Consider the following 12,918-nt stretch of genomic DNA (forward strand, 5'->3'; position numbering starts at 1 on the left):
TTTTCTAGTGGTACAGGTTTTGTGCTCCCCACCCCTCCTGGCTCTGTGTCCTTAAACACAGCTGTGCACAGAAGTATGAGAAGCGATAGCCCTCACCTTTAGAATAACTGTTAACACTCCTGAAAAAAATATTAAAGAAGAGACAATCTTCAAACAATTTCAAATTTAGTTATTAGTAATTAAAAGAGGTATTTTTCTTTGAGTGTCTAAGTAGCTATATGAATAGAATATAAGAAAACAATACACAAAAAGTTATTAAAGCTTTTTTAACACTGCTTGTAACACCATCACCCTTTCTGCATTTTTAACTTTTTTTCCTCCCTTCGCCGTGGAGAAGAGCATCCCATGAGGGAGGGCGCGACAAGTCTCTCTAATATGCCCCTCTACTCCACAATTGTAACAAAAAAGTCCTACTGCATTGTCCTCTGATTTCCTCCTTTAGCCATATATAACAATTTTGGATGTTCTGTGATAAGTTCCTCCCTCATTGGCTCACCAAGCCCATAAGCTGAAGCAAACAGATGCTGATCTGAAAGATTATGTTGGATATACCCCATCGGTAGTCAGACAAAGAAATTCTTCACAGTCTCGTCTGTGTCACGTCAGTCAGAATATGTGCAGGACATATGCACTGAAAAGGGGATTGAACATTCCATAAATGATGCTTTCATGTCCAATGCAGTATATTGCTAAAAGGTACTGTCAGTATATAGTCAAGATTCTTTCTGTCACAGTTGTCATTAAAACCACATCTTGTCATTTCCTCTGACACCCTTTTCCCTTTGTTAGCAATCTTAGTAAAACAATTGTCACTGTCTTCTTCACAAGTTGCTGAGCAGTTTTTTGGTCAATATCCTAGTTGCCTCCATTACTTATAATGTTCCCCATTATTTCCTGTTTTCCTTTGTATTTCACCCGAATATTTTAAACAAGGATTTGCTGAACAGCCTGGCTAATCTATCCTGATAGTACACCTGGGAGAATAACACACAACTCACCTGGCAATGCGCTCTATATTATTCTATCCTGATAATACACCTAAGCAATAAACAGCTGACCACCTCTATCTTTGCCAATTCATCAGTCAAAAGGAAACACACCCAAAAGAAGGACAGGAAAAACAAACACACACTTCACCCTGATGCGTCCATGTCAATTTAAGACATTTTCTGTCTTGGTCAGATACAATATTTCGAATACATTTTTATTTGCCAAATTCAATTTCTATCATCTGCAGTATTAAATTGTAACAGTTGTCCACAGTCACTACATATTATTTAGCCCACTGTCTACTCCAGAATGTCTATCAGAGGTTGAAGAAGAGGGGGTGGGGGAGTGAACCACCACCAAGAGCCACGGATTCCAAAGACATCAAGCTTCCTACCTAACTCTAATAAACTTTTCCTTTCAATCCCATCCTAATTCACTAAATCTCATCTCAGGGCAATAATGCACCACAGCACTCACCTCACAAATGTCCAGACATAGTTCACTTACAGATCTCCCACAAAAACATACCAATCTGTCAGATTCTTAGACAGAGATCAAGGCATAACAGGTGCCCTCCTTGGCCAGCATTAGGGAATAATCTCAGTCTTACAATTAAATTTAGCGCACTCATCTGCTTCTCCTGGAAATTGGAAAATCACTGCATTCTTCGCTGTGGTCTGGAATAGATCTGGTTGTGTGCCGCAGTTGGGCATTAAATATTAGTGCAAATAAATCTATTTGCCATATGATATGCTTCTAGGATCCAAATTCAGTTAGCGGATAGACTAGCCCAAAAAATAACTTTCACCACAACTGGACATGATCAAAAGTTATCTATTTCTGGGAAGAGCGAAGAGTCACCGTAAGCAGGAAGATTGCTGGGATTAGCTGGGTTTAGCTGCTTGGAGAACATCGCCAGACCGAGTGCTGTACAGCGCTCAAGATTGTACACTTAGTAGTATCTTATAGGTTATGTATCTTGACTACAATTCTTGACATTAAGAAGTTTAGAAGTGGACATCAACTGACAACATGGAAAAGTAGAGGAGCCATATGGTGAGCTTCAATGTATGCGATATGTTTACTGACCTACCAGAGGAAAAGCCAAACTTCACCTGCCAGAAATGCAAGCTTGTGTCTCTACTGGAGGAAAAAGTACATAGTCTTCAGGAGAGAATAGCTACAGTGAAACTCATTAAAGAAGGTTAGAATTTTCTTGACAGAGCAGAAGAAAGTCTTCAAAATGTTGAAGGAAAAGAAAAGTCCAGTGTACCTGCAGAAGCAGAGGAATGGAAGCATGTGACCCAAAGAACCTGGAGGATCAGGAGTCAGCCAGCGCCCATACTGCTCACGAATCGGTACCAGGTTCTCACGTGGGAAGGAGGAGGGTGCTGGTACTGGTTCCTGAGTAGAAGGAGAAAGGTACAGCAAAAAATGACTCTACCCACAAAGAACTGCATAGTAAGCACACAGAGTCCTCTTGAAGGGAGAAGAAGTGCTGTTGTGAAGAAGAAGAAGAGAATGGTGGTTGTGGGAGATTCCCTATTGAAAGGAATAGTGGCCAATGTCTGCAGATCTGACACCTCACGAGGGGTGTGCTGTCTTCCAGGTGCACAAATCAAAGATGTGTCTGATAGGCTGTCAAGACTTTTCAGTCCTACAGAACACCACCCATTCCTACTAATACATGTAGGGACAAATGACACTGCAAAAAAGGACCCTGCAACTATCTGCACAGACTTTGAAGACCTCGTAAGGAAGCTGAAGGAACTAAGAGCACAGGTGGTCTTCTCATCCATCCTCTCAGTGCATAGCCATGGATTAAGAAGATGGAACAGGATTCTAGAGGTAAACAACTGGCTACGTTGATGGTACCGTCAGCAAAGATTTGGATTCCTAGACCATGGAGTGAATTACCTATATGATGGACTGCTTGCTAGAGACGGGTTGCACCTTACAAAAACAGGAAAGTGTATATTTGGTGGGCGCCTTGCTTCACTCATTAGGAGAGCTTTAAACTAGAACAATATGGGAAAGGAAGTGAAAAGCCAGGTAAAAATATACAGCTAATTAATACATTTGAGAACCTTGCTATTTGAAGTGAAAAGAACGAACGAAGACAAAAAATTCAGCGCAAAAGTAGAAAAGCAAGAGACACCAATCACAAACTAAAATGTTTCTACACAAATGCACAGAGCATGGAACATAAACATGGAGAATTGGAGCTCCTAACACAGGAAGAGAAATATGATGTCATAAACATCACAGAAACTTGGTGGAATGATATGATTGGAATACAAGGCTTGAAGGATACAACTTGTATGTTAGGAAAACATTCATCCCCACAGAGATTCAAGCTTCAGAGCATGGGAGTTCTGTAGAAACAGTTTGGGTAAGAATACAAGGAGAGAACAACAGAAAGGACACTGTTGTAGGCATCTACTTTAGGCTACCTGGACAAGCAGAAGATATGGATGAACTATTTCTACATCAGATGGCAAGCTCTCAAAAAAGCATGACATAGTGATCATGGGAGATTTTAACTATCTAGACATTTGTTGGGAATCTCTCAGGTAAAAGTAATGGATCCAGCAAATTCATATCCGCTCTTGCTGCCAACTTTATTTTCGAAAACGTAGAAGAGTAAAATAGGGGATCTGTCATCTTGGATCCAATTCTTACCAACAGGGAGGGAATGGTTGAGGAAGTAAGGCTGGGTCCTTAGGAGGCAGTGAACATTCTATCATTGAATTTTGGATGAAAAGGGGAGGAAGACCTGAGAAAACTCAGACCTCAAGGTTGGATTTTAAAAAGGCAGATTTTAATGAACTCAGAAAGAAAGTAGGAAGAATCCAATGGCGGGATGTTCTTAAGGACAGAAATGTCCAAGACGGTTGGGAAATATTGCAAAATGTCATTCTCAAAGCACAAGGATTAACAATCCCTAAAAGAAAGAAGAATGGGAAGCATTTAAAGAGACCAGAATGGATGAACACAGAATTGCGCACATGTTAAAAAGGAAAAAAAAATATGTTTAACTAAGAGGGGGGGAATATCTAGAGAAGAATATAATGCGGTCTGCAGAAGCTGTAGGGCAAGTGTCAGGAAAGCTAAAGCTAATAATGAATTGATGCTTGCAACAGAGGCCAAAAGCAATAAAAAAGGACGTTGGGGGTATGTGAAAAGCAAAAGAATATGAAAATTGTGAATTCTTAAGAATGATGTTGATAAAGCCGAACTTTTAAATTCCTGTTTTGTATCTTTTTTTTCTCAGAAAGCAGAAGTAACATCAACTGATCTTCCCTGTTCTATTGGGGGAATAAAAGAATGCAGGCTATCTACAAGCAGAGAGATGGTGAGGGAACACTTAGCTAACTTGCAGCAATTAACAGATTGGTTTTTAACAAGGAGAAATGCAAAGTTCTACATCTTGGCAAGAAAAATGAAAAAAAGCCCATAGAGAATGGGAGGAATTGGGCTAAGCAGCAGCACATGTGAAAAAGATGTGGTTATACGAACAGATCATAGACTAAACTTGAGTCAACAATGTGATGCAGCAGCCAAAAAGGCAAACACAATTCTGGGATGTATTAAGAGAAGCACAGAGTCTAGATCACGTGAAGTCATTATCTCATTATCTTCCTCTACTCTTCCTTAGTCACAAATCATCTGGAATACTGTGTCCAGTTCTGGGCACGCCACTTTAAAAAAGACATAGACAAACTGGAGCAAGTTCAGAGAAGAGTTACCAAGATGATGAGTGGTCTGCAAATCATATCCTAGGAGGAACGGTTAAAGAATCTGTGATTCTTTAGCTTTCAAAAAAGAAGCCTGAGCGGAGACTTAACAGCTGTCTACAAATATCTGAAGGGTTCGTCACAGTGCAGAGGGATCAGTCCTATTCTCACTTCAACAAGGAGAGACTAGAAGCAATGGGATGAAACTGAAAGGGAGGAGACACAGATTAGATATTAGACACAGTGAGGGGGATCAATGAGTGGAACAGGTTGACACGGGAGGTGGTAAGTTCTACTTCAATGGAAGTGTTCAAACAAAGGTGTGATAAATATTTGTCTGGGATGACTTAGTGAATCCTACACTGAGCAGGGGGTTGGACCAGATAACCCTGGAGGTGTCTTACAATGCAACCATTCTAGGATTTATTGATTGAAATGGAGCAGTTTTTATAGAGGCACATGCCTCAATTACAATCATTCAAAATTATTATAAAATTCATTTATTACCACTGGTCGATAAAACATAAACACAAATGTGAACATGAAAGATAAAGACTTTAACATCTAAATTGCAAAATAAACACACGCACAATAGAATCAAACATAATTAGCTTCTCGGAGCACAAAAGTACAGCAATGCTAAACAATAAGTTCTTTAAAGAGAAATGGGGGAACAGGCGTTACGACCCAAACAATTCAATCTACCGGTAGGACCTTGAAATGTTCTAATCACGAGGTGCCTTTTTATTCCTCAACACAATTGAGCAAATCTTGTTAAAGGAAAAGTACAAAACATTGACAAAGACTATATCATACAAAACTGAAGGCGCATACTATAAAACCGATAGGGGAAAACTGAGTCATATTACTTTCACTAACAATGCTATTAGGAATTAGCGCCTTGGGTCAGAAAATCCAGAACATCTCCTTTGATTTAACATGTGGGAATTCACCCTGAAGGACTCTCTCTAGCGGCGTGATCCGTAAGACAGAGGAGTCCATATTATGGTGACTTGAGAGTGTCTTAAGACACTATGTCTCAGGAAACCCCTCTGCATATTTAACCACTATTTGCCCTCAGGGTGTTAATATTTAGCTGTGACACAAAAGGAAATAAAATATAAAAAAGTGCTTTTTTGAACTAAACATCACACACACAGCTCTTCTCCATCCATCCTGACATCACACACACACAGCTCTACTCCATCCATCCTGACCCCCACACATCACACACACAGCTCTACTCCATCCATCCTGACCCCCACACATCACCCACACAGCTCTACTCCATCCATCCTGACCCCCACACATCACACACACAGCTCTACTCCATCCATCCTGACCCTCACACATCACACACACAGCTCTACTCCATCCATCCTGACCCCCACACATCACACACAGCTCTACTCCATCCATCCTGACCCCCACACATCACACACACAGCTCTACTCCATCCATCCTGACCCCCACACATCACACACACAGCACTACTCCATCCATCCTGACCCCCACACATCACACACACACACAGCTCTACTCCATCCATCCTGACCCCCACACATCACACACACAGCTCTACTCCATCCATCCTGACCCCCACACATCACACACAGCTCTACTCCATCCATCCTGACCCCCACACATCACACACAGCTCTACTCCATCCATCCTGACCCCCACACATCACACACAGCTCTACTCCATCCGTCCTGACCCCCACACCTCACACACACACAGTTCTACTGCATCTATCCTGACCCCCACACATCACGCACACAGCTCTACTCCATCCATCCTGACCCCCACACATCACGCACACAGCTCTACTCCATCCATCCTGACCCCCACACATCACACACACAGCTCTACTCCATCCATCCTGACCCCCACACATCACACACACAGCTCTACTCCATCCATCCTGACCCCCACACATCACACACACAGCACTACTCCATCCATCCTGAACCCCCACACATCACACACACAGCTCTACTCCATCCATCCTGACCCCCACACATCACACACAGTTCTACTCCATCCGTCCTGACCCCCACACCTCACACACACACAGTTCTACTGCATCTATCCTGACCCCCACACATCACGCACACAGCTCTACTCCATCCATCCTGACCCCCACACATCACGCACACAGCTCTACTCCATCCATCCTGACCCCCACACATCACACACACAGCTCTACTCCATCCATCCTGACCCCCACACATCACACACACAGCTCTACTCCATCCATCCTGACCCCCACACATCACACACACAGCACTACTCCATCCATCCTGAACCCCCACACATCACACACACAGCTCTACTCCAACCATCCTGACCCCCCACACATCACACACACAGCTCTACTCCATCCATCCTGACCCCACATATCACACACAGCTCTACTCCATCCATCCTGACCCCCACACATCACACACACACAGCTCTACTCCATCCATCCTGACCCCCACACATCACACACACAGCACTACTCCATCCATCCTGATCCCCCACACATCACACACACAGCTCTACTCCATCCATCCTGACCCCCACACATCACACACACAGCTCTACTCCATCCATCCTGACCCCCACACATCACACACACAGCTCTACTCCATCCATCCTGACCCCCACACATCACACACACAGCTCTACTCCATCCATCCTGACCCCCACACATCACACACACAGCTCTACTCCATCCATCCTGACCCCCACACATCACACACACAGCTCTACTCCATCCATCCTGACCCCCACACATCACACACACAGCTCTACTCCATCCATCCTGACCCCCACACATCACACACACAGCTCTACTCCATCCATCCTGACCCCCACACATCACACACACAGCTCTACTCCATCCATCCTGACCCCCACACATCACACACACAGCACTACTCCATCCATCCTGATCCCCCACACATCACACACACAGCTCTACTCCAACCATCCTGATCCCCCACACATCACACACACAGCTCTACTCCATCCATCCTGACCCCCACACATCATACACACAGCTCTACTCCATCCATCCTGACCCCACACATCACACACACAGCTCTACTCCATCCATCCTGACCCCCACACATCATACACACAGCTCTACTCCATCCATCCTGACCCCCACACATCACACACACAGCTCTACTCCATCCATCCTGACCCCACACATCACACACAGCTCTACTCCATCCATCCTGACCCCCCACACATCACACACAGCTCTACTCCATCCATCCTGACCCCCACACATCACACACAGCTCTACTCTATCCTTCCTGACCCCACACATCACACACAAACTGTACTCCATCCATCCTGACCCCCACACATCACACACAGCTCTACTCCATCCATCCTGATCCCCACACATCACACACACAGCTCTACTTTATCCATCCTGACCCCCACCCATCACACACACAGCTCTACTCATCCATCCTGACCCCCACACATCACACACACAGCTCTACTCCATCCATCCTGACCCCCACACATCACACACAGCTCTACTCCATCCATCCTGACCCCCACACATCACACACACAGCTCTACTCATCCATCCTGACCCCCACACATCACACACACAGCTCTACTCCATCCATCCTGACCCCCACACATCACACACACAGCTCTACTCCATCCATCCTGACCCCCACCCATCACACACACAGCTCTACTTTATCCATCCTGACCCCCACACATCACACACAGCTCTACTCCATCCATCCTGACCCCCACACATCACACACAGCTCTACTCCATCCATCCTGACCCCCACCCATCACACACACAGCTCTACTTTATCCATCCTGACCCCCACCCATCACACACACAGCTCTACTCATCCATCCTGACCCCCACACATCACACACACAGCTGTACTTCCATCTTGACCCCCACACATCACATACAGCTCCACTCCATCCATCTTGACCCCCACACATCACACACACAGCTCTACTCCATCCATCCTGACCCCCACACATCACACACACAGCTCTACTCCATCCATCCTGACCCCCACCCATCACACACACAGCTCTACTTTATCCATCCTGACCCCCACCCATCACACACACAGCTCTACTCATCCATCCTGACCCCCACACATCACACACACAGCTGTACTTCCATCTTGACCCCCACACATCACATACAGCTCCACTCCATCCATCTTGACCCCCACACATCACACACAGCTCTACTCTATCTCTTTCCCTTTAACTCATCCAGCTGGGACCACAACTAGTACAGCAGTGTTCTGCATCATTTATCTCTAACCTGGTCATGTGATCACTGACTCCTCCCACACAGGTGATCACATGATGATGACATCATCACAGGTCCTGGAAGAACACATCTGCTGTCGGACTCTGCAGGTCTGTGTGTCCCCTTATGCCAGGGCCGCTGGGGGAGGATTAACCTCATCAGCATCGCCTTCGGGAGTGGATTGGACTGATCAAGATTGCCCAAATTCAACAGTCTCTTCGCCGCTCAGAAAGTCTCTGGTCTAGCCGGACGCGCAGTTGAATGAAATCTTCCTGGTTATCCGGAGTCTCCACTCTTGTAAGTTCTTCCTTTACCCACTCAGATTATCCCCAGCGGACTTGGCTGTTGTCCAGCTGGATTCTACGTGGTATCATTCGCCCCGCGATGACATTCCGCGGTATGCCTTGCAACGGAACGCCGCCCCTGACGTAGGTTATGTAACCTCCCTTTGTCTATGTACGGCGAGGCCCATGCGAGCACCTCATCAGTGAGGAGATTAATGATGAAAAACACCTACTTCCTGTCGCTGATAAACATGGTGGGCTGCATCAGGAAATAAATCTGGCACCGATTTAGGAAACCTCGGTATTGGCGATGATCTCCAGGACATTTCACTGGCAGTGATATACGGATGTCTGATGCTGTATTGCACATCTCCAAGAGTTTCCTCTGTAATCCCTCGATCTCTCATTGCATAGCAGCAGCCTGTTCCTGGTAGGAGGTTCAGAACTCTTGGAGCTCTGTGATCCGTTCCCTGAGTATGGCTACTACAGACTCCATTTTGGAACGTGATTACGTTGTAACGTATTACCGGAAATGGAAAGGAGCCATGGGTTTAGTGGCCAAGCAGGACTGGAGAGTAGTCAGGAGGAAGCTGGAGGTTGTCAGTAGGAAGTCACAGTTGAAATACAATGGGTGAGGTGGGAAGCGTAGTCAGATTGAACCCTGGAGTTGGGTAGTATTGCAGAAATAGTAGATGAGCAGGTAAAGTGGAGCACAACTAGACAGTGCTGTGAAGCACAACAATCACACAAGAAGGGAGTGGCAGGGCCATGTTTAAATAGAGGGCTAATTGGGGAAAGAGCAAGACACTGGCTGGGCTAGACAGGGAAGACACAGAACCAGGAACATGAGACTAAGAATCATGCTAAATAGCTCAGTATGAAGGGCAGCCACTTGGGGTGCAGAAGGTTACAGGTTTGAATCCTTACACCTACAATCCCCATCCACAGTGATAGCATCCTCCTATCTTCTCCCTCCACAGTGATAGTGCCCTTTTATGTTCTCCCTCCACAGTGATAGCATCCTTCTATGTTCTCCCTCCACAGTGACAGCGTCCTTCTATGTTCTCCCTCCACAGTGACAGCGTCCTTCTATGTTCCCCCTCCACAGTGATAGCGTCCTCCTATGTTCTCTCCACAGTGATAGCGGCCTCCTATATTCTCTCCACAGTGATAGCGTCCTCCTATGTTCTCTCCACAGTGATAGCGTCCTCCTATGTTCCCTCTCCACAGTGATAGTGTCCTCCTATGTTCCGCCTCCCACAGTGATAGCGTCCTCCTATGTTCCCCCTCCACAGTGATAGCGTCCTCCTATGTTCTCTCCACAGTGATAGCGTCCTCCTATGTTCTCTCCACAGTGATAGCGTCCTCCTACGTTCCCCCTCCACAGTGATAGCGTCCTCCTATGTTCACTCCACAGTGATAGCAACCTCCTACGTTCCCCCTCCACAGTGATAGCGTCCTCCTATGTTCCCCCTCCACAGTAATAACGTCCTCCTATGTTCTCTCCACAGTGATAGCGTCCTTCTATGTTCCCTCCACAGTGATAGCATCCTTCTATGTTCTCTCCACAGTAAGGGTGTCCTCCTATGTTCCCTCCACAGTGATAGTGTCCTCCTATGTTCCCCCTCCACAGTGATAGCGTCCTCCTATGTTCCGCCTCCCACAGTGATAGCGTCCTCCTATGTTCCCCCTCCACAGTGATAGCGTCCTCCTATGTTCCCCCTCCACAGTGATAGTGTCCTCCTATGTTCACCCTCCACAGTGATAGCGTCCTCCTATGTTCTCTCCACAGTGATAGCGTCCTCCTACGTTCCCCCTCCACAGTGATAGCGTCCTCCTATGTTCTCTCCACAGTGATAGCGTCCTCCTATGTTCTCTCCACAGTGATAGCGTCCTCCTACGTTCCCCCTCCACAGTGATAGCGTCCTCCTATGTTCTCTCCACAGTGATAGCGTCCTCCTATGTTCTCTCCACAGTGATAGCGCCCTCCTATGTTCCCCCACACAGTAAGGCCTGCTTCACACTGGTGAGGTCGATAGTGGGCCATGAATCACAGCCTGATATTGCCCTCGCAATCCACATGAAACCCTAGGATGTGAGCAACTTTCACATGGAAAAAGCCTCTGTTACAGTAGCGGCAGAGGATCGCAGAGTTCCCCTACTGTTTTCAATAGGGTTGGTGTCATATGAAAGGGTTTCAGATTTGTAGACGCCCACCACACAAATCTTGTATGTTTTTTCTCACTACTGTGAAGACACCCTTACAGATCTCTCTAACCTGCTCATGAGGATCTTCATTTCCCACACTAAAATTTGCAAGGAGCTCCCCCGATAGCACAGGCTGAAGTCTGGCTCCTCCTACACATGACTGATCACAACTGCATGATATCATGAAAGGTCCTTCGCTTCTCCAGCAGCTCTCCTATACATGTGACTGGTCATGTGATCATCACATCTAGGGTACTTTAGCCTTCCTCAGCTTTTTTTGCAGCAATCAGCTGATTGTACTCTTTGACTATAGGCTGGTCTGGCACCCTCATTCATCTCATTGCATCCAGGTCACATGCCCCTCCTACCTCCATAGCCAGACAATTTTTGACATGTACGAAAAATACCCTAATTACCTCTCATACCCTAAATCCCCATATATTTTTTGAGACTTGAAACCCAGTACATAGTCAAAATTCCAGTCAGCACTAAATACACATCAGCACCTTCAGGCAATTTTGCTTCAAACTGTAATAACACAATCCTCAAATATTTATTAGTGACTAAAAGTGCAACTCAAATAGAAAATTCTAAGCAGAAGACCTTCTAGTAATAAAAGTGTAACATGTACAGAGTTCATATATATCACTTAGGCCGATGTCTGCATGCAGCATCTTCATAACATCACCAGAACCAGAAAGACCAGAAATCCCATCTGTAGTTGTTTCAAAAATGACACTTCCCATAAAACAAAGGGAATTACACTCCTTGAAAGGTGAGTGCGCCTATAAACCCTATATGTTTCCTGGAAGCAGAAAACAACTGACTGTAGCTGTCATGACGGGCAGCAGAGAGCGAGGTCCACCTTCATGCAACTTTGTGAACAGAGTTTGTGGAGTGGAATTATGTTTTTTTCAAGAAAATATCTTTATAAAATTCCTAATAAAAAGATAAATTTCTCTGTTCTTCAAATGGTGTCATTCAAAAGAACTCATCTTGCAAAAAACAAGCTCCTATTTAATTATGTTAGTAAATAAAGTTATTGTTGGGAATCGACAAATTAAAATGAACAATGGCCGCAGGAAGGGGTTAAAGTGAAGCTGCCAGGAGTTGCACGCTGCCCGATGGCTTAATACATCTCAACAGGCAGATACATTGCAGACATCTATATTGTATTCTAGAACGGTGCAGCCTTATACAGGAAACATACTTTAATAAGCAGAAGCGTGGAGAAGAGTCATTGGGGCGGATCCCCGCCTGGATCAGCTGTCAGTCCAACCGATCCAGGTGAAGAGAAGCCTATCTAGATGTTATGCTGCTTGTAGTCGGGGCATCACAAACATCTAACAGGTTCCTGTAATATCTCCTTAAATGTTCTCCCTTATTCTCTCCAGTAA

The 12,918-nt window shown here is 45.4% G+C and overlaps 1 protein-coding gene across 2 annotated transcripts in view; it reads left to right on the forward strand.

Annotated features, from left to right (window-relative positions):
* The window catches only part of LOC136628999 (zinc finger protein 678-like), a 284,392-nt gene that overhangs the window by 254,205 nt on the left and 17,269 nt on the right, over positions 1-12,918 (forward strand). Inside the window, exon 1 of one of the 2 annotated variants that reach the window (XM_066605099.1) lies at positions 9,118-9,326. The exons of the other annotated variant lie outside the window; for it this stretch is intronic. The gene's annotated coding sequence lies outside the window, so the exon portion shown is untranslated. Of the gene's footprint in view, positions 1-9,117; positions 9,327-12,918 lie in introns of those variants that run through there. 2 annotated transcript variants of the gene reach the window in all.

Source organism: Eleutherodactylus coqui, chromosome 5, assembly GCF_035609145.1.
Source record: "Eleutherodactylus coqui strain aEleCoq1 chromosome 5, aEleCoq1.hap1, whole genome shotgun sequence".
NCBI lineage: Eukaryota > Metazoa > Chordata > Amphibia > Anura > Eleutherodactylidae > Eleutherodactylus > Eleutherodactylus coqui.